The following is a 22,427-nucleotide window of genomic DNA, read 5'->3' as shown; positions in this document are numbered from 1 at the left end:
ACGAACAGCTTTATGAAACACCCATGAATTCTCGGGCGTGTGCGACGGGCTTTCCATGGTAGTATCGCGTCTCTCGCAGTGCTCCCTCCGTGATCCACACAGTGCATGCCTGCGTGGAGTGTACGTACGTACCAAAGAGTATAGAAGCGCACGCGTGCTCGTACGCTTATACCATGGCTCTACTCTGTTAGTAGCTCCATGCTTTATGCGTAGTACCTTACCCACATATACAATACGGAGGTGGTGTACGTGTTTGTCAATTCGTAACCTACTGCATTGGCGTGGCAGCGCAGCGACAGGCTCACAAATACGACTTCTGAAGACCTTTGCGTGAGACTGACGGTTTGATTAGTTTGGAGTTCGAGTACCAGGTGGGTATTAGTCTGTAAACGCAGGCATGCCTAAACACAGATGTTTGGGTTTTTAGAACAAAATTTCATGTGTGTAGTCGTGGTGCTGTTAGTGTTAGTGACTATAATAAACGTTAGGGTCTATCAGTAGTATCACTCTTATGTGTTCAGTAGTGTCTGGGGACATGCCCATCGTATCACCACAGCTCAGGCCCTATACGTGTACGAAGCTGTTGTAGTGCGTAGACCGTACGTTTAAATGTCAGGAGTATCAGGAAGGAAGTTGCGAAGTTTTTAACGTTAGACCGCGTTTCCTGAATGGACAAGGTGTGAGCCATATCATGATTTGCTATGTAATTACTAGGAAGGCTAAGTTCCAAAGAACCTACTTTAAGAGTTGACGTTGACTAAGAGGGCTTAGCGTTACTCTGGTGATTTGCTTCTGCCAAATCTGGGCGAGATGCGGGCGCCATACTTTAATGCGTAGCTAACACCACGACCAGTAGAGGGCGTATTTTACAGTGCTATATAGCGGTGATTCCTGTCCCCCTTTCCTGTCCCGTAAATATTCCCTGTCCCCCTTTCCTGTCCCGTAAATATTCAATATTGAATGATGCGCCTTTAAGCACCACCAACAACAACAACCCTTTCATTTCACCTTTTTTTATAGGGGGCATGCAGGGGAAGAAATATAACGTTACTTAGCCTGGACCTTGTTTTGTCATACAGAAGTATCATTCCTGTTTAATCATGAAATGTAACTGAAGAGAAGTCATTTATTTTCCAATATGTAGTCCCACAATTACACATCACAAGCTTGACTTTGACCTAATTTCACTGAGTTATGCTGACCGTGTTATAACAATAGGGTTTCCCTGTGCAGATGTGTGCACAGTGAAAAATGTGTTTTTAAGCAAGATTATAAGTTTAAAAGATGGTTTTCCTTTGTTATAAGAATTGTTTAGATTGCAGGAACAGTAAAATAATTTTACAAAGATTTGTATAAAAAATTTGGGTGTTGTGCCTCATATTCCTCTCAAGTACCGGTATGTATTTTCAGAATGTGTGTACCTCACATTATTAGTGGTCTGTCCTTAACACAAGGTCCTCAGGACCAGAAAAATGTGCTTGTTATAATGAAACCTTGTTATATCAGGGTTACAAAAATAATACAATACAAATTGAAATTACAATCTAGGACCACAAAAAAATTACCTTGTTATAGTGAACTTCGTCGTATCAGTGATAATTGTAGAGAGTTCACTGTATAGCCTATACAGGTATTGTTGTAACGTTTGTATTTTTCCTTTCTTTTCTTTCTGCAGGTACTGGTTGCTTTGGAAGGAGATTTATGTTGGTCTTTGTTGAAAGTACGTTTGTGTTTGTGTTTGTTATTTGTTGAATCATCTTCATCCTACATTTCATCTCATACCATTTCACCTTCATCCTTGAATATTCAGTGAATATTCACTGAGATTACATCTGGAAATTCATCCTGGAATTCACGAACTCATCCCTGAAATATCTGAAATATACCTGAAATACCTGAACTTTACCTGAAATACCTTAACTTGAACTTGAAGAAAGCTGAGAACAGAGAACTTCTGAGTGCATGAGAATAAGACAGTATCAGAAGGAGAGAAAGTTTCAGAATCAGAGGCAGAAAGGGTTAGAGTCAAAGAGAAAAAGAGTGAAATCAAAGAGAGGAAGAGTGAGAGTTGACGAAAAAGGAGTAAAAATTAAGCAGAATAACAGAGTTTTAAAGAGTGTTTGAATGAAAGAGTGCATTCTTTAAAAGGATAGTTAAAAACTGGAAAGAGAATTGTCCTAGAGAAGGCGAGAAGTTTGCTGGAAACTTGAAAATAGAAACAGTTAATTTGAGAAAAGGTGTTTAAGAGTCCAGATTACACTGAAAGATTATTAAAGAGTGCCGTCATAAGACGAGCATTATAGTGTTGTAAACTAATTGGGGTAGACAAAATTTGCACCTTCAAGGATTATTTGATATTTGATATATTCTGCATTGAAAGTTGCTGCAAATAAATCAACTACAGTTGGCAAGAGCTAATAGCTAGGAGTTGAAATTTTGAAGGAATTGTTAAAAGTGTGAGAAACAATTTATGAGGTGAGACGAGAAGTATACTAAAAATTTTATGTAAAAATATTTTTTGGTATCTTGAGTCTTGAATTTTCGTTAATTGTTAATAGGATAAAAGAATAATTGAAGAGCGCCATCTTCAGATAAAAGCATTTTAGTCATAGTAAATGAAGGGAGAGACGTTAATATTGCACCTTAAAGGGCTATTTATAAATATTGGGCTGTGAAAACAAAAGCACAATTAGTAAAAGACATACCTTTATTGCAAAAGGAGTCATCTCAAAACAGAAACATTACTGTTTCTTTAATTGTCAGTGAAGACAAAGAATAATTGGTGAAATTGAAATTTTTGTTGCGAAAGACCCTACCCTAAGAGAAAAACATATAAGGGAGACCGATTATTGTGCAGTTAAGGCAAAAGCATAATTGGTAAAATTGTAACCTTTTTTACAAAGAGCATAATCTCGAGATAAAGGCATAATTTAGTCAAATCAAATGTTAGAGAATTGAAGCTGAAATTTCTGTTGGCAGATATCGTAAAAGGAAATTGGCATAGCTTTTCTATAAAGTGGGAATTGAAGCACGTAACAGACAAAGAGTGCCACCTGTTGCTAGAAACAAGCAAACATTGTAGAAATATCCCCACCTGTTGGTAGAAACATTATATGGATCGGTGTTGCAGCTTACTGCTGGAATTTGTATTGCAGTGAAATATAGTACATGTACTGTACACATGTATTAGTGCAACTTTCAAAGCTATTCAATCCGACAATTTTGTTACCAATCGCAGTACTAGTGGAGTAGGTGTGATTCATAAAAGTATAGTGATTCAAGGAATATAACTGTGTTGATTGACAGTTGATTGATATACATTTATTTAGTAATAGGTACCATTATACTTTCAAAGATTCGAAAGCCCTGTAGTTTGACAATGGAAGCAAGTGAATTCAAGATTGTTATTGGTGATATCCTAGATATCCTCCATAGTTGTGACTTGATGAGAAATGTAGAGGTCAGTGAATGTGATGCATGTTGCAGTGTGATCAATGAAAATGAAAGCAGAGTACCATGTGAGGATTGTGGCAAGCAGTTTCATGTGATGTGTACAGGAACTATTTCTCATGAGGCTAGAATGTGTGATGCAAGGTTGATTTGGATATGTTCAGCATGTGGAAGCAATAATATTGCCCATCGCATCTTTGACAAAATTGGCATTCCTTGTCATTTCAATAGATACGAACTTCTCGAAGACCTTGGTGATGAAGATTTTCATGTTGATGTTTCACTTACATCACGCAAGAGCAACCAGAGAAAGAAACCAACGAAGATGAGACTGAAAAAGAGGTATGTGAGAAGAAAGAACAAACGTGGTGTTCTAGAAATGACAAATGTGTGTGTGGAGGAAAGAGCAAATTGTGACAGAGATGAATCAGATCCGACATTCATCTCAAATCTCACTAGGAGGCAATTTGAACCATTAGAAACTGCAGTTGATGATGGTTGGACAACTGTGAAATCAAGGAAGACAAAAGTGATTGAGAAGGCCAAACTGACAACATCCCAAACAATGACTAACAATCCTAAGACCAAGACCAATAACAAGAGCACAGTGAGATCAGTAAATGGTGTGATTCTCCAACCTGGCGTGACCTACATTGGCAAAGCAATGAAAGGCTACTATCTTGAAAAACAGAGAAGAGCCAAGACCAGCAAAGGCAAAAAATCAAAAGTAGAAACAAGGCAAGAAGAACATGGTGAACTCGTGAAGCGAAATATGAATCGAAACTTGGACACAGAACGAAATGATAGTCTGCAGGTGTATACTGAATCTGTATTGAATGTATATTCAAAGTGTGTTCAGTCACCTCATGTTATGGCAAAATACTCTGAGCAAATCTATGCAAAAACACAGAGAAGTTGGGCTGATGTGGCTAAAAGCACTCCGAATATGACTAATGGATGTTTCGTACTGAGTGGTGATCAGGCTACATGTGTCTCTGTCCTTTCCACAGACATTGAAAAAGAAGTTTGGAATGTAAACAGGCTCTATGGAGGTGGAAATGCACGGCAACCAAGAAAGAAAGGTCGTTTCACGAAGATCCGCAACAAACAAAGTGTGCCAGTGGTTAAAAATGCTGACTCACAGGTGCGTAACAATGAAAAGGTGAAACATGACATTTTTGAAGGAGAACATGCAGCAAAGAATGAAAAGTTGTGTAAGAATGAAATATCTGACCGTGAGGACAGTAATTCCACAAATAGAGACAACACAGGCTCGAATGATATGTCCAAAGTGAAGTGTGACAGAATCCACGATATGCATGAACTAAACCCATGTTACAGCGAAACAAAAGATGTTGAAGGTGACAGTCAAATATCAGTGAATGAATTGTTCTCTGTGAATTCTACTACAAATGTAAATGTTCACTCTCCGTGTCACAAACCTGTTTCAGGTATGCAAAACATGTGTGTTCAAGTTTGTAATGAATCAATATTCCTGCCTGAACGTGAAAAAACTATTAATCCATCTGATTGCATAGTAATAAATGCTGGTTCTGCAAATAGTGTTGACCACCATAATTCATATGATGTTCAAGAATCGTCTGTACTTATATTAGATGGTGAACCAGCTGCAAATGATTTAGAGACTGAAGAACGTGTCTGTAAGCCTGTTTCTCTTTCAGATTCAGAATATGATAGAAGGCAATCATATCCTCTGACTAAAACAATCGCACAAGGAAATTTTAATCAAGGTGATCAACGATTTGGTTATACTGCTGGCAAACAATGTGCATGTAATTCTATTGTGGCAGTTCTCTACATTCAAACAAAGAATGGAATCGAAATGAGACCTCGTGATCTTGATCAGATTCTGACACTTGGGAATGAGTTGTATTATTACATAAAGAAGGATTCACAACTGAATGAAGAGCTTGTAATGATAGATGAATTACCGAAGGAACTTCATATTCTGGATGAAAAATTTCAAATAACCTATGGTGAATCGAAATATGGAGTGTTGGAAGGAGATCAAAACAATTTGTCAAATTTTGGTGCTTTGCCATTGAGTCAAGCATTAGAACAAGAACTGTGCCGATATGATGCATGTCTTATGAATTTTGCTGAGAGTACATTTGCAATCATTAGGCATCACAGTGGTTATTATGTGTTTGATTCTCATTCCAGAAGTCATGATGGATACTTGGTACAAGATGGATGCAGTGTCTTGCTTAGCATTTCATCATGGCAAGGTATACAGGTGCACTGTTTGAATTTGGCAAAATCTATGGCATGTGATTTACGTACTACTCAGTTTGAATTAACCGGTCTGGCAGTAGAATTCAATTCTAAGAAAAATGTATTGACAACTAGTGGCTCTAAGAGATCAAAGACCCTAAATACTGCGTGTGGGAATATAAATGATCAAAACAGCGACTATTCGCAACATTGTCATCATATTGAAAGAAATCTGAGTTATAGTGATGAGACTCAAAATGTAACAATAAAGGAAACCAGAGTTAATGTAAGCAGTGATGACTATGGAAGTGAGAATGAAGTTGAATTTGTTTCACTTGAAAAGACAACACAAAGAAGAGATAGAAATTTCAAATTTGCACCAATTACATATGTAGACAAGCAGTGTTTGTGCAATAGATTAAATGTCAATTACTGTGGCGCAGCCAGTGAACCAGTGGAAGATACAAATGAAAATTTGTGTATGAGGAAACCTGTAAATATCAAGAGAGTTATGGGTGATGGCAACTGCTTTTACAGAAGTATTTCTCATGTAGTTACTGGCAGTGAAGGAAACCATTTCATGCTCAGGAAATCCAATGTGGCACATTTACTGGAAACGGGTGATTTATTTAAAAATTTAATTAACACAGTGAAATATCAGAATGTCAGGGACTTTGTACTTCAAGAGAAATTGATGGATTTAGGAACATGGGCTGGTCACACTGATATTAGTTCAATGGCACATATGCTAGATTGTGATATATATGTGTATGATGATCGTACAAAAAATTGGCAAATTTTGTCTGCAAGGAAACCGGGGTACTATAACAAGGTAACAACTGAAAGAGGCATATATATTGTGTTCACTGGAAGCAATCATTTTGATGTAGTTGAAAGTGTAACTGCTGTTCAGTCTAGTACTTTGGATGAAAAATTAAGTGTGTTTCATGTGAATTCAGATGCAAATGTGGAAAGTAAAAAAGAAAGTCATCATGAATCATCTAAGGCTACCGAAAACTTGACATTGAAGAAAGGCAGTGTTAGAGTGAAGAAAATGATGTCCAAACAAATAATGGTGTCAAACTTGCAAGAGACACAAATTCCATTACAAAACACATGTCAACAGACAGTAGTCGATGTTGATGCATCCGAGGTGAAGCAAGTGGGAGAAATTAAAAAGATTAATCTCATGTACACACCTGTGAATAAATTTGACAGAGAGAAGTTTTGTTGCAAATTAGGCATAAAGGTTAATGACAAATGTAGCAGTAATGATGTGCCAAAAGATATGGTGGAAAATGGTAATATTACTGTCCTGTCACAACCATTAACTATCTATAAAATTAGTGGTGATGGAAATTGCTTTTACAGAGCTATGTCATATGTCACATGTGGCAAGGAAGATTCACACCGTGATGTTCGAAAAGCAACAGTTATGCATATTTTACAAAACAAGCAAGATTATGTAAGCCTTTTAAAATCAGGATACACAGATGTTGTAAAATACATTGCAAAGGAAAGAGTATTCAACAATGGCACATGGGCTACAGAATTGGAAATAATGGCGTTATCAAATCTACTAGATACTGATATTTATACATATGAAGAAAACTGTTCAAAATGGAAATTATTTGGTGCAAGCAAACTTCAGTTTGGAATTGTTACATCACAAAGAGGTGTTTACTTGCAACACACAAATGGCAATCATTACGATGTTGTAGAGTCTGTATGTCCAAGGATCCAAACATTAAGTTCATGCCAAAACTTGTCAAGACCACAAAACATTACCGCTATGGAAACGCCTGTGACAAGAAAGAGAAGACTCACAACTGAGAGAAAAGTTACGAAACAAGTCGGTGATTGTCAAATAAATGTATTGAACAATGAAGTTTTAGAGGATGACATTGAACGTGCTGTTAAAATGAGTAGGGATACTGAAGAATCTGAAGAAGTTGAAACTACAAGGCAAACTACAAAAAGGAAAAAACAAAGAAAAAAAAGTAATGCAAATATTACCAGACGAAAAAATAGAGATCGAATGAGAGCACAGAGAGAAAAGAAAAAAAATGAGCAAAGACAGTTAGAAATAGAATGTTTATCAGATGTTCAGCCTTTTCTATTCCGCAAACTAAAAAATGCAGCTGCAAAGAAAGTAAAATATCAAACAGATGAACCTTACCGGTTCGAAAAGAGAAGAGAAATTAAGGAGAGACAAAGAAACAGGTACTTGTTCGATCCTACTTACAGAGAAAATGTCAAGAGAGCAATGAGCAGAAAGATGAGAGCTAGATATCAACGCAATGCTTTATTAAGAGAAAAAATCAAGAAAATGATGAGGACAAAGATGAAAGCTAGATACCAAAATGATGCTTCATTTCGAGAAAAAATTAAGAAAAGGATGAGAACAAAGATGAAAGCCAAATATCAAAACAGTGCTTCATTCAGAAAAAGGCTGAAGACAATGAGGAAAGTAAACTATGGGTGCAATGTTCTACATAGAGAAAGGCTTAAGAAAATGAGGAAAGCTAGATATCAAAACAATGCTTTATTCAGAGAGAGGCGTAAGAAAATTATGAGGAAAGTTTCAAACATTAAGTACAAGACAAATTTTTTGTACAGACAGCAGGTTGCAATGAGAAACATGAAACGAAAAAAACAAGAAAAAATGAATATGAGAAATTGTGACCATGTTTTGAAAAAATTTAGGGGAATTGTTTCACACGGCCCTGAATATGTATGTTGCGTATGTTTGAAATTATTATTCAAGAATCAAGTATTGAAGTGTACAAAAGCAAAATATAACGATTTGAGGTGCTTAAAGGAGGAGTATTTACATACATGCAGCGATGACTGTGATATTGACTGTCAAATAGTAAAGTCATCAAGAAATTTTTTATGGGTTTGTTACACTTGCCACAGGAAATTATTAGCTGGTAATATGCCTGCTGAAGCTAGCAGAAATAATTTAGAATTACGTGCTATTCCTGCGGAACTTGGAAATCTGAATCAGTTGGAAACACATTTGATTGCACTAAACATTCCATTTATGAAAGTTTTGAATTTGCCTAAAGGAGGACAATATGGAGTGCATGGCCCAACAGTTTGTGTACCTTCACGCACAAATGAAACTGTAAAGATATTACCTCGACCGGAGACTGATGATCAATTAATTCGCGTAAAGCTAAAGAGGAAACTGTCATATAAAGGACATTATGAATATCAGTTTGTCAAGAAAAACAATGTCCTAGCTGCATTGGAATATTTGAAAAAGAATAATAAGTGGTATTCTGATATTGCTATTGATAGCGAATGGGACTCTGATTTATCAGACAAAAATAGTAAAACAGCTTGTGGTAAACTATTTGATTTAAGTGAAACTAATGATGATGATGATGATATAGAGGATGATCAAGATGGACGATTACAAGGCATTCAGTTGGGCACATGTTTGCAGAAGGTCGATATGAGACAAGAAGTGCTTGATCAGTTTTTTGATGATATTATATGCTGTGCTCCTTGTGAAAAGAATAGTCCTGTGTCACTATTGATGGATGAGAGTAATGAGGCAAAATGTTTTCCTGCTCTGTTTCCAACAGGCCAGCCAACATTTCATGATACCAGGTACATTAAAGTAACACTTGGTCGTTATTTGCATAATCGTTTGATGCATGTAGACAACAGATTTGCAAAAAATACAGAATATATTTTCTATGCTCAGTGTATTTATGAACTGCAACAAATACTTTCTAGTGTTTCTATAGCTGTCAGAAAAAGCTCAGAGAAAATAGATAATTCCACATTGATGCGATGTTCAGATCTAAAGGATGCAAGAAAACTTCATGAGATACTGGATTCGAATAAAGGATATAAATTTCTGAAACAAATACGAGGAACACCTCCATACTGGCAATCTACACAGAAAGATGTATTAGCAATGGTTAGACAACTTGGAAAGCCTACATGGTTTGCATCATTTTCATCAGCTGAAATGAGATGGCCTGAAGTTATTAACACATTGCTAAATCAACAAGGTGATGGGAGAAAAGCAAGTGATCTGGATTGGACAGATAAGTGTAATTTATTAAAATCAAATCCAGTGACAGTAGCTCGTATGTTTGATAAACGCTTTCATGCATTTTTGAACAGAGTGATTCTTTCTGAGGCAGAACCTATTGGCAAGATAATTGACTATTTTTACAGGATTGAATTTCAACAGAGAGGATCTCCACATACACACTGTTTATTCTGGGTTGAAAATGCACCTAATTTGGGTGTCGAGAAAGATGAAACTGTCATAGATTTTATTGATAAGTATATTTCATGCAACATTCCATGTGAGGATGAAGATGAAGAACTGTATGAAATAGTGAAGAATGTTCAGCTTCACTCAAAGAAACATTCAAAATCATGCAAGAAAAAGGGAACCTCCTGTAGATTTAATTTTCCAAGACCACCTTCTGAGAAAACATTTGTTGTGAAGCCTGATGATAATCCAGAAGTTACAGATGAGGCTCAAGATGTTCTGTCTGCAGTAAAGAATTCATCATGTGTGGAAGGCAAATATGATAATGCTAGGCAGCTCTTTGAAGCTCTTGGGATGTCTCAAAAGGAATTTGAAGATGCCTATAATGCTGTAGCTACAAAAGAAGATGTAGTCATGAAAAGAGATCCAAAAGATATATGGGTTAATCAATATAATTCATTCTTACTCAGAGCTTGGAATGCCAATATGGATTTGCAGTATATAACAAATGAGTATGCCTGCATTGTTTATGTTGTGTCATACATGTCAAAAGCAGAAAGAGAAATGAGTTTGCTCTTGAAAAATGCTGAAAGTGAAATGAGAGAGGGCAATGAAGATGCTCGAAAGAGTATGAAAGAAATAGGACATGTGTATATGCAAAACCGTGAAGTTTCAGCACAAGAAAGTGTGTATCGTGTTTGTGGCCTGAGATTGAAAGAGTGCTCAAGAAAAGTAGAGTTTATACCTGTTGGACCAAACCCTGTGAGAATGAGTCTACCACTGAGTGTTATTCAAAGCAGACGAGACGATGATGATAGGAGCCCATGGATGCCAAGCAGAATTGATAAATATAAAGCCCGACCTGATGGTTTTGAATTTGAAAATATGTGTTTAGCCACATTTTGTTCAAAGTATAGACTACTCAGTGAATCTGATATAAAGGGTAAGAAACAGAAACAGAGTGTGTTTAAATTGAGAGATCAGCTGGGCTATATACAAAAAAGAACAAGAACCAATGATGCTGTAGTGAGATACCCTCGTTTTTCACCGACTGTAACCCCAGAAAAATATTATCAGAGTATATTGCAACTATTTTTGCCATATCGTACTGATAAACAGTTAAAACCTGACCAATTTTTGACATATGAGGAATTTTATCAAAATGGATCTGTTCGAATGTTTAATAAGAATTTGGAAAGTGTCAAAAGTATTGCCAATGAAAATCTCAGGCAGTATGAAAAAAACGCTGATACAATTGATCAGGCACAAGAATATCTTGAGAAATTTGGTGCACAAGAAGATGCATGGGGATTACTCTGTCCAGAAACAGAAGTTGAAAGACATGAAACAGCTAAAATCCATGTAGAAGTTGAAGATGCTGACAATGAGTTTAGAATCCCAGATCTTGAATCTAAATCTCAGGAGAAAGAGTCATATGGCATAGAATTTCGATCATGTAGCATTTCGAGAGAAGACAGTAATGTCTTATTAAGAACTTTAAACAGCAAGCAGCAAAAAGTGTTCTACAAAATACGACAATGGTGTCTTGACAGAGTTAATGGAAAAGAAGCCACACCGTTTCAGATATTTGTGACAGGTGGTGCTGGAACAGGAAAAAGTCATCTGGTGAAATGCATATGTAATGAAGGGACAAGAATTCTAGGTAAAATGATGCATAATCCAGATGATCTTTCAATTATGAAAGTAGCTCCAACTGGAATTGCAGCCTACAATATTGATGGTAGTACTATTCATAATGCACTGTCCATACCCATTTCTGCTTCATTACCTTATCAACCCCTTGGAGAAGAAAAGATAAGTCATTTACGTACTCAGCTGGGCCAATTACAGATACTAATAATTGATGAAATATCCATGGTTGATCAGAAGCTACTGTGGTATGTACATGGACGTTTAAGGCAAATAAAGCAGACGCGTGATGATGCTCCATTTGGAAAGGTTTCAGTTATTGCAGTTGGAGATTTTTATCAGTTACCCCCAGTAAAAGGTACTCCTTTGTATAAAGATACATTGCAAAGTTCTTTATGGACAGACAACTTCTCTATGATTAACTTGGATGAAATAATGAGACAAAAGGATGATGCAGACTTTGCTGTTCTTTTGAACAAATTAAGGGTAAAAGAAAAGAAAGATGAATTATCAAGTGATGATTTTGCAGTTCTTCAATCATGCCAAACTGGAGAGCAATGTGAGGATGCACTGCATATATATTCTTCAAACAAACAAGTAAATGACTGGAATAAAATAATGCTTCACAAGAAATGCACAAATATCATCTGTCTTGATGCAGAAGATTTTGAACTTGGCGATAAGGGTAAAAACAAAGCATGTGACAAGCCACGGAGATGTACTAAAGCTTCTTTGCCAGCATATCTTTGGGTTGCTGAAAATTCTAGAGTGATGCTGATCAAAAATGTGAATGTGACCAAAGGTTTATCAAATGGCTGCATTGGCACTGTAACTGACTTAGTAAGAGTAAATGAAAATGCCAGACCCTCAAGTGTGCTTGTGAAATTTGACAATGAAAAAGTAGGAACACAGTCAATAGAAATGCAACAGGAATCAATTGGGAAAAAATATACGAGGAAACAATTTCCCTTGAAATTAGCATATGCATGCACAATACATAAAGTACAGGGCATGACAATGGAAAAAGCTGTTGTTTCTCTGAAAAATATATTTTTGCCCGGACAAGCATATGTTGCTCTGAGCCGTGTCACATCAATACGTGGACTAACTATTGAAGATTTTGATCCCAAAGTTATATATTGCAATCCAACTGTTAAAGAAAGTTTAGGGGCAAGTCCAAGATAACACGCGCGTTACGTATGGGACATTCAGAGACTTTTATGACCTGAAAAATAGTGTTAATGGCTTTTGATCATATTGAACTTTATCATGGTGATTGATATCTAGGAGAAGTATAATCATGCAAAAAATGGAGAAAAATGACCTTCACAATTATATTCTAGAAGAGAAAACATGTGCCGTTACGTATGGGACCAGAAAAATTTTGTTTTTTTGAACATTTTTTTCAACCTCAAAACTCTCTGAAAGTATTTCATTCTACAACTTGTAACTCACTGTGATGAAAGTCACAACACTCAAGATTATCACAGGTAAGTTTCATGTCATTAGGCAAAAAGCTCTAATTACAGGTTCTAATTAAAGACAGACATGACGTGTTACGTATGGGACAGTTACGTATGGGACAGTTTGTCCCCCATTCATTTAGTGTGTGAAGAACCATGTTTATGGGTATTTTGCATAATTATTGAAGTAAAATCAGTTGAAACTACTCAAATACTGATCCAGATTGTCAAGGAAACAATATTCCCCAAATATTCACCATCCTAATCATATTCAATCATATTTTTATATTTTTATGACCAACCTGAGTATGCATGCCCTTTGTCCCCCATTCGTATAGTGTGTGGAGAGACATGTTTATGGGTATTTTGCAAAGTAATTTTGCAAAATACCCATAAACAAATTTTTGCATAATTATTGAAATTGAATCAGTTGAAACTACTCAAATACTGATCCAGATTGACAAGGGAACAATATTCCTCAAATATTTACCATCATAATCATATTTAATCATATTCTATATTTTATGACCAACCTGAGTATGTATGCCCTATTTTTATCAGGATAGTTACTACTGAAAAATTGAATAGTTTAAAGTGTTTACTTCCATTGATGAAGGGCAGTTTGCCATTTCGTTTCAATAAAAAACAACTTGACACAAGAAATATTAATTTTTATAAATAAGCAATACCTGCTGCGTGGAACCCCAGTGATCGAGTAGATATATGATGTCTGTCTAGCAGTCAGGTCATTGATTCGAGTCACACCTCAGTATGTATACCCATGAATTTTGTCGTGGCTATTATTGAAACCTGAATAAGGACAATTTGTGTATCACTTGCAATAAAAAAAAAAAATCATTTTACTTTATATTGTTTTAAAATATTTATATCACAACCATTTCAAAGTGGATCTCCATCACTAAACTTTGAATTCCTCTAGTCTTAGGATTGTATGCTCTTTAGTAATTCATATAATTGGTTTCCAATCATCTCATCAAATGTTGAAAACTGAATCCCCATTTCTGCAAAAAACTATACCATCCCTTTAATGCTGATTTTTCATTGTGTATTTTGCCATTTTCCCCTCCCCCTTTCTGAAAATCGTTCAGTCAAGTACATGTATTGTTTAAAGTGTCTATAACTCAAAAAGTAGCTACAATGTTGGGATGCTTTCTTCAGGATGATTGACCATTTGTGTACTGAGAGACCTTCCCAGCTAGCTACATGCATTCACATGCATTATGTATGAGGATGTCCCATACGTAACGCATTTGTCCCATACGTAACATTATTTCAATGCCTAATAAAAAATATTCCTTTTACTGTTTTTTCTTTTTTCTATGGTATCTAATTTCTCTAAACAATAAATTAGAACTTTCCAAAAGGGCATTAATATAACCTTAGCAATTTCAGAAAAAACCTAAAAAAATGACCTCAATTTGTTACGTATGGGACATCTCATGATAGGACACGAGCTAATTTGCATAATCATTTGTATAATCCCTAAATTTTCATACCAAGTTAAACTATTTGATGAACTTCTTATGTCCACATATTAATCAAATATCATTTGCTTTCCTTTGAATTAATATGAATTTTTATAAATGTCCCATACGTAACGCTGTGTTTCACATTTATGCAAATGAAGCCCTTGAAATTTGCATAAATTTACGTAATATAATTTTTTCCTCCATGGAAATCAAAACTTCAACTCATAAGCTTCAAAATGATACCAAACATGTCAATATTGAGCAAAGATGAAATTTTGCCTTCTGAGGGGACCTTATCTTGGACTTGCCCTTAGAAAACATGCCAACATTTGTTGATGAAAAGAGCTTTGATAATGATGTTTCTGTTGCGACTCTGAATATAATGCTACATAACATTCAAGGTCTTAAAGCACATTTCAAAGATATCCAATCAAACCTCCTATGTAGAAATTCTGATATTATTTGTTTAACTGAAACTTGGCTTAATGATGACATTTTTGATGTGAATTTAGATCATTTTAAAATGTACAATCAACCTCGGTCAAAATCTTATTCAGATGAAAGTCCCTTATTTTCGGCACTGAAAAATCAAGCACATGGTGGAGTTGCAGTGTACAGTAAAATCAAATCTATTAGTAGGCTGGATTTACATGTCAATAATCTAGAATATATTACATTTGCAGTAACTTGTCCTTCATGTCTCATTTCTGTGATATATAGACCTCCCAGATATGATAAGAAACAATTTTGTGAGAAACTGAAGAGACTACTCGTAGAATTGCAGCAGAGAAGTACGAAACGCATAGTTATTGGTGACTTCAATGAAAATCTCAGACAAGGTTCAAGTGATTCATGTGTGCATAAATTGATGTATTCTTACGGATATCAACAACATGTACTTGATGCTACAACAGAAGGTAATACATTGATTGATCATGTATATAGCACAGGTATAGACTCACTTCATGTTGAAGTTATTCCACTTTACTACAGTTACCATGAGGCTATCAGAATACAGTTCTGATGAGTGATGTCTTGAGTTTACGCAAAGTAATGTGGCACATATATTCAAATCAATTGATATTTATTTTCTTTTGTCATCATATTTCCTTTTGTAATACAGAATGAGGAAAATAAAAAAGTGTGAATAGGACAGAGCATACAGCAATTCAAAAACAAATGAGTAGAAGTGATACTTATGATCAATACTGAGGTGTTTGAAGTTAAAAAAAAAAATTGCAATGAGTAAAACATGTGAAGTATGGAGGGTTCCACTGGGAAGATTATGCTTGTGAATATGAAACAAGACTTCAACAAAAGTATGACTACTAGTACTACAGAAAACAGCGACATTATGAGACAGAAAGTGACAATTCAGTGATTATAGACTTCCTAAATATGACCCAAAAATAATGTGAGAAATTATGGAAATTAGTTGTTGAATTGCACCAAATAAGCACAAAAAGCATAGTTATTGGTGAATTTAATGAAATTCTCAGACAAGGTTCAAGTGATTTGCTTGGCATAATTTGATGTGTTCTTATGAATATCAACAACATGAAGTTGATGCTACAACAGAAGGTGGCACATTTATCGGTCATGTATGTAGTATAGGTATTAATGATCTCACCATTGAAGTTATTCGCCTTTACTACAGTTACCATGAAGCTATTTGAATACTGTTTCACTGAACTTGTTTTTACTAATAACATTAGATGTTTATTCAAGGTTTTTTTCACAATGCTGAAATCAAATGAAATATATTTTCATCTTTCATCATACATATTTTTATGATGTTATGGAGAATAGATGAAATATGATGAATGAAATGAACAGAATGTTCAACAGTAGTGAAACCTTATGATAATATTAAATTGTAATGAATACTGAAGTGATTGAAGTGAGGAAAACAGTGTGCCATGAGCAAAGTGTGCAAAGGGTGGAGAGATCCACTGAAGCGACCTTGATTGTGCACAGGAAACAAAACTTGGGCAACAATAAAAGTACTACATAACACATTGACATTATAAAGAAAAAATAAATAGACAACGACAAGAGCATGCAACAGAAACAATGATCTTTGATTGCTTGTTGAAAGAAATGTGGGCTTGCATGTCAAGAAGAAGGAAAAACACATAAATTGTGTAATTGCAAAAATGATTTAAAGGACTGTAATTATAATGTTACATGTATGTCAGCAATAGTGGTGATATTAAAAATTTATGAAGTGGTAATGCTGAATCTAGGTGAGAATTATCAACCCTTTTCACAAAGCAGTAGCTGAGCTGGTAGTTGCTCTTCTCTAAATATCATTGTTGGAAATGTAACTATAAAAGGAAGATACAAGTTCAGTATGGAACAGAAATAAAACAAAAGACAGAAAATGGAATTGAAATAGAATAGACAAAGAATAAAAATAGAACAGGCACAACAGAAATAAAACATAGCCCAGAAAATGACAGTGCAGAAAGGTAGATTTTGGCATAATAATCATTTTGAAAAATATTTTTTTTCAGAGAATTAAATGCTGATAATGATAAGTTTGTGTTACTATTTGATGAGCGTTTAGAGCTGAGGAAAATCAAATTGTAAATGCTGATGAAAGTGCTTTGAAATAAATGGAAAAAGTAGGAGTTGCATTTATATGTGCAAAACCTGATCAATAGGCATATGTTGTAATTGATAGAAATGAATATTTCACCAGAGAAGATAGAGTGAAATCCATGAGTGATCATGTATGTGGTGCAAGAATTGTATTTATTACGTAAACATTATGAGCTACATAGCACAAGTTTTGATTGATTTCATGCAAATTTATGAAAAATGTTTTGAGTTTTCAAACCCCTGTTTCTCAAACATTTGCTTTCATTGATTGATGTCATTGTTTCTCTTTAGCACCCATGGTAGTGAGAATAAAGCACTGGCCAAAATGAAAAAAGCATCAATTAGGTGTATTTCATCTAGGTGTTTATGGCTAACATCTTTATGTCTTTACATTTGCCTGGTGAATGATGAACTGGTCTGTGCTTGTGCCGCAATCATGTCCAGCCTTGTACCCAAGTGTTTCCACCGGTGAGTTTTATTTCTTTTTTGCTTTTTTTTCCCCCTACTTTTTGTCAGATTTGTATGCATTTAACTTTTCACACAACTTTTTGACAAAATCAGGCTCAATCATACTCAGTGTTCAAATTAAATTCTCACAATAATCTCTCCAGGTGTGTTTTTAAGCTGTATTAGCATAACCTGTAGAATTATGCATACACAGGTGTTTCTTCAGAATTATTTTTTTTTCCCCTGAAATGTTTGTAATATATGTTCTATCATCTAAAGTCTGTGATCTGAAACAGTTTGTTAATTCCATATTACATTTATGAAATGTTATTCACATATTCCTTATTCTTATAAATGTGACTGTACAAGTGTAGTTTTGTTCTGTCCAATTTACATCGTAGCTAAACATGATATACATCCAGAGAACTATGATGTATATGCTGTACTCCTGTAAGAGAAATAGGTGTATGTATTCATGAAAAGAAAGGTTAACATAAAAGGTGATGTGATGTTATGTGAAGTTGTGAATGTTTCAGTACAGTTGTGTTCGCAAGTTATGACTACAAGAAATTGGTTGTATCTGTCTAAAATATGTAAAACATAATGTAACTTTCTTCGTAACATTTGTGATAATGATATTTATGTTCTCCCATTCTAACAACACATATTTCAGTTCTTTCATTTTATCGATGTTAAAAGATAAGCAGTGTACTTCATTTGTAACAGTATGTTGTTTATGTATTTTAAAGCAGGGTCTTGACCAACAGAGAGAACACACCAGCTTTGCTTTGCAGCGTTGGTGTAGCACAGGGAGTAGAACTCTACTGGTTAAAGGCTCAAAACCAGTCAATTGGACCAGGTGTGGATCGCATCTATTTCAACTGTGTGGACAGCTGTCAATCTTGGATCAAACTTGGTTGACATGCAAGCACTTCATATCAGATGATAACAGATGAGCAACGTAATAGTTTCTCAGGACTTCCACTCTCTTCCATCTACAATAATTCTAAGCACAGTGAACAGTATGCATGATAAATGCAAAAGCAAAGGGTATAAATGTAATTGAAGTATTGTGGAATGATTTACGCAACATAAAATACCTCAATAATTATTAATTTTATGTTTATGTGGTGGTAATCAGATCATGTGTAGTATTGGAAGGTACGGTAAGTTAGCCATAGTGGCATGTTAAGCCACCGTCCCTGGAGACACTCAAGTGGTAACGTGTTAATGACCCATAGCATAATCATTTACACCACCATATTGTTTTCGTGATTGACACAGAAACGTCTTTGATTAAGGGCAAAACCAAAATGTAGACCATAAAAGTAGAAGTATGTGAAATGCAAATGTGCAGTATTTTCACATTTTTCCATTATGGATCAAAGCTATGACTTAGATATTAGATGATGATTGTGAGAAGCAAGTGTGGGTCTTTTTTTCTGTTTTATCCTTTGAATAATTGCAAAGATGCAAAGTTTAAAAAAAATTAACAACAAGATTTTCATGACTTAGTGTCTTTGCGCTCGCGCAAACGAGAAGGGTATTCCCCCTCCCACAGTAAGGAGCCTTTTTTAAATTTGTAGCTGTTAATAAAGGATCTGGTGCATAATTAAGTGACTATTGTTTGCTAATTTGGCATGATGAAGGGAAATACACCTTCAATTGCAAGCATCACTTCAATCCTTTTAGCTACACTCCTCATTTTTGGTTCAAGTTGCAATTTCACTTGATGTCTGAGAAAAATGGGTACTATGTGTGAAATCGTGAGACAGACCCTAAATGCATGAGTCTCACCATAATGAGAGACTTGGTCTGTAATTGATGCATATATTTTGTGTATGCACATATATGTAAACCTTCAGTAATGCTCTAGGTGTGGGGTTAGTTGAGGAAGACTCTATGACCCTGTTTACAGTGTGGGGCTGCACCATGCTGCGGCCAAGCCGTGGTTGAGCATAACCTCAATTGCGAGGCCAAGCCCCGCAATTTTGTTCCTTTACACTACTGGGCTCGGCCGCGCTTTTATTTCAAACCTTTTAATATTTTGTCATAGTGGCGCTCTACTTGTAAACAAACACAATTCGGTGTTGTCTGGTTTTCAGACCCTTTGCCAACTGAATTTCATGGCAACGAAATCACCGTTCGGGCAAAGGCCTTTTCTGAAGGGAAAGATCCTTTGCAGGACAAGATCACATTAAACTATGCTAGTTTTCGATGTTGAGGGGGTTAATATCCTGAATAGTGAAATAGTACAAGTACGGGGTTTGGAAACCAGAATAAAATTGGCAGCGCATTTGGCCCCATTTGCGTTTACACAGAGAAAAAGGCCAGGCTCAGCCGCGGCTTAGCCACCTCCAGAGCGAGGCCAAATGCAAGGCCAACTTTGGCCTTGCATTTGGCCTTTTGCACGTTTACACTGAAATGGAGGTTGGCTGGGCTATCGTTGAACTGCGGCCAAGCCTCGCATCGTAAACAGGGTCTATGTGGCAAATTGAGCTATGGCTCAACTTGCCCTAAAGACCTGCATTCATGTCCATGGTACAATTGAAAACATAGTTGAGACCATGGACAATTTGTATGGAGCACTAGGCGTGGTGTGGCCTATTTTGTTAGGAAATTAGTCATTTGTCAACGTAATGACCATTTCTTTAAAAAATGTTCATTTCATTCAACATTTTGAAACATTACAAAGTGACTGATTTTGTAATGAAATAGGCCATGCAATATTTAAGGCTCTATTCAAATAGTCCATGATTTCAATTTTACCATCTTCATAAATTTATGCCATAAAGTCTAGCACATTTTACTAAATATAATGCGTGTAATCACTTCATACTTTTAAATACTTCTGAGATATGAAACTAAAAAAAAGAAGTCCATTTGATTTATGTTGGATAGTAAAAAACAAAACAAAAAACAAAAACATGTTTTTTAAAGAGAGTTTCAAAACTTACACTGCTTCTCTGTGTGGGAGTAGCAAGTAAGCACTACATGTAGCTACCTCGAATTTTTCCAGAGGATTAATTGCAATGGCATGACACAAATTTCTGCAAGACACTCAGTTATTTCTGATGCATCATGCGAAAAACAAAAATTGACCCATAATACCTTACATTCACCAAGTGCAGATAAAGTAAAATTTTAAACCATTTGAGGGTTTTCATGAAACAAGAATGGAATTTGTGTGTAGAATATGTTTCAGTGGTAATTCTAGATGCTGCATTTTTCTGGGGAAAAATATATTTGAAGAGGTTGCTTTGTCATATTTAGAATTGTTGAATATTGTCATTTGAATTGAATCAAATGATGGAAAAATCTTTTGTGTTATAAATTGTGCATTAGGAAATTTAGTGTCCATATAACATATTGTCAATGTGACTTGAAAGAAAATGATGGCCATGTTGAAAGTAGCTCTCATTGCTTATTCAATATTTTGTTTCATTGTAAGTGTAATCAATTCCAGCAGTATTGATGTTTTAGTTATATGTTTTAATAGATATTTATTGCCTACATATCAGATATGACCTGTGACAAAAGTGGTGCCATTTTTGTAGCTGCTTGCTTTCTTCAAGAAAGCTGCCATTGTTAATTGATGTTTTTTGATATTGTTTATAAAGGTTTAAAGTTGAAGGGAAGAAATGTTTCTCTTTTGTATTATAAATCACAGATCAGCAGTTTCTACTGTTTTTATATTCAGCTGAGCATTGGTTAGTGTCAAAAAAGGCTGCCATTGTCATAATGATTGCCATTGTTTATTTGAAATTCTTTGACATTGTCAAATCAATTTAAGGATTGGAACTATTTGTATGTGTGAGTGTGTGTGTGTGTGTGTGTGTGTGTGTGTATAAATCAGGAATTTCATTGTCCATGTTTTAGTTAAAGTGGCAAATAATTGAGTCAATATTGTGACAAGTCAATTTTTAAAGCCATGATGCGCCAAGTAATGGACATCATGAAGACTGTAGTTGATGTCCTGAACCCCGGTCAGATTCCAGTCCTTACATGTAATCAAGCACTCTACACTATGGCAAAGGGGGTCCAATGGAGCAGCCCTAGAAGTTATATTCCAGGGATTATTCCATAGTGATTTTTTGGTTGACGATGCGTTTTGAGGATATCCTGACTCATATCACATTGTGTCAGATCTAAACACACATTGCAGCAGATAGGATCAACCCAGTCCTGAATGCAGTTTGCAGAGCTATCTCTGGATGTCTGCGACCAACAAGAGTAGATGACCTTTATTAACTGTGTGGTATTGCCCCACCACACATCAGGCGAGAGGTCTCAGCACAGATGGAGAAAACCAAGCAAGAAGTTAACCCTCGCCACCCACTCTACAATCGCGAACTTGCTAAAAAGAGACTCAAATCCAGACGCAGTTTTCTCCATTCAACCGAATCCCTTGATGGCACCGCCCACGGTCGAAGGATTACCCTATGGTCCAACCACCTCCAGTCTGTGACGAATAAGCTCTCCTATGGACCAAGTGAATCACTCCCTCCGGGTTCAAGTGAGGCATGGCCCACCTGGTCATGCCTGAATCGCCTACGGACAAGAACAGGACGATGCAAAGTCCTCATGCAGAAATGGGACTACAATAGGGATGGAGAAACTGCTTGCAACTGTGGGCAGGATCAGACAATGCAACATCTTTTGGTCTGCCCCCTCCTACCAGAGCCATGCACTGTCAATGATCTGGAGACTTTCAACACCAAAGCCGGATCCTGCACTCTGCACTGGGCAGGACTTGTGTGGTGACTCGAGAAGAAGAAGAAGAAGAAGCAGATAGGTTGCAGACAGATTCTTGCAGCATGAGAGCAAACTGAGCAGGAGACAATT

General features: G+C 35.9%; 1 long non-coding RNA gene across 4 annotated transcripts; it reads left to right on the top strand.

The window, feature by feature from the left end:
• The first annotated feature begins 222 nt into the window (after nt 1–222).
• Nucleotides 223–21,664, top strand: LOC139712664 (uncharacterized). 4 transcript variants are annotated; one of them, XR_011709583.1, is made up of 7 exons: nt 223–371; nt 1,676–1,720; nt 3,682–3,792; nt 4,461–4,594; nt 5,635–5,707; nt 17,580–17,603; nt 18,332–21,664. It is a non-coding gene; the product is annotated as an uncharacterized lncRNA (long non-coding RNA). The 4 variants fall into 4 exon arrangements; XR_011709580.1 differs by having other exon boundaries at nt 224–371; nt 5,635–5,699; nt 18,335–21,664; XR_011709581.1 differs by having other exon boundaries at nt 224–371; nt 5,635–5,699.
• Nucleotides 21,665–22,427: the final 763 nt, after the last annotated feature.

Source organism: Diadema antillarum, unplaced genomic scaffold, assembly GCF_040938485.1.
Source record: "Diadema antillarum isolate AM-2024a unplaced genomic scaffold, OU_Dant_1.0 seq00001838_RagTag, whole genome shotgun sequence".
NCBI lineage: Eukaryota > Metazoa > Echinodermata > Echinoidea > Diadematoida > Diadematidae > Diadema > Diadema antillarum.
The sequence above is the reverse complement of the archived record's forward strand: the minus strand, read 5'-3'. Positions and strand labels throughout refer to the sequence as shown.